Here is a 1,275-nt window from a genome sequence, read left to right as displayed (position 1 = left end):
TTCAGCAGCTCAGTGCTTTAACACACTTTGTCACCGGGGCTCCTTTCAGACATAAGAACCCCACAAATGCTTTTGATTTTCAGACACAACTGGTGGGATCACAAGCCGGAAAAAGTTACAGAGAAGGAACATGTCAAGCTACTCTGGGACTTCCGAATTCAGACAGACAGAGTGTTGGAGCACAATACTCCTGACCTCACGATCATGTTAAAAAATAAAGTATGGATTGTCGATGTTGCAATCCCAGGTGACAGCAGGATTAAAGAGAAACAACTAGAAAAGCTGGCACGATATGAGGATTTTTTTTTTTAGTTTTTGATACCTTTATTAAATACAGTTGTATAAAAACAACTATTTATTCATTTTCTTCGCTACGCAGTCTGGCATTTGGATTGGTGACTTTGATAGCAAGCTGAGCTGCTCTCTCCACACTTACTTTCCAATTCTTGGATGAGACATTGTGTGCAATCTCTGCACAATAAGACTTGTTGCTCATCATTAGCGCCTCGAGTTCTTTGACATTATGTACCAGAAACTTCTTGAATCCTGATGGCAGCATATATTTTGTCTTCTTATTGCTACCATACCCAATGTTGGGCATCAAGATTTGGCCCTTGAATCTTCTGCGAACTCTGTTGTCAATACCTCTTGGCTTGCGTCAGTTATGCTTGATTTTGACATAGCGATCAGACTGGTGACAAATGAACTTCTTGGTCCTCTTCTTGACGATCTTAGGCTTTATGAGAGGTCTGAGGGCAGGCATGGTGTCAGCTGAGAAATGGCGGCACCCTCTCCGCTGGCCGAAAGTGCTGACAGAAACCGATATGAGGATTTAAAGATGAAATTGCAAAGATTGTGGCACAAGCCAGTCAATGTGGTCCCAGTGGTGATCGGCACACTGGGTGCAGTGCCTAAAGACCTTGGCCTGCACTTGAACACAATCGGCGCTGACAAAATTGCCAGCTGCAGAAGGTCACCTTACTGGGATCTGCACACATTATTCGCCGATACATCACACAGTCCTAGACACTTGGGAAGTGTCCGCCGTGTGATCCAATACAACAGCCAGCAGAGTGTCTGCTGTGGACTCATCTTGTTGTGTTTCAAATAAATAATAATAATAATAATAATAATAATAATAATAATAATAATAGCAGCAGCCCAGGAGCTATCTAGTCCAACTACCTTCTGCAATGCAGGAAAAGCAGAATCAAATCACCCCCTGAGCAATGTGAGGGAAATAGTGAAATGGGGTTTTGGAAGCAAAGAAGGTGG

At 43.0% G+C, this 1,275-nt stretch overlaps 1 pseudogene; it reads right to left on the bottom strand.

Annotated features, from left to right (window-relative positions):
- Window positions 1-299: 299 nt before the first annotated feature.
- LOC100562418 (large ribosomal subunit protein eL32-like) lies at window positions 300-813 on the bottom strand (annotated as a pseudogene).
- Window positions 814-1,275: the final 462 nt, after the last annotated feature.

This window comes from Anolis carolinensis, chromosome 3 (genome assembly GCF_035594765.1).
Source record: "Anolis carolinensis isolate JA03-04 chromosome 3, rAnoCar3.1.pri, whole genome shotgun sequence".
Taxonomy (NCBI): Eukaryota; Metazoa; Chordata; class Lepidosauria; order Squamata; family Dactyloidae; genus Anolis; species Anolis carolinensis.
This window is presented reverse-complemented; position numbering and strand designations above follow the sequence as displayed.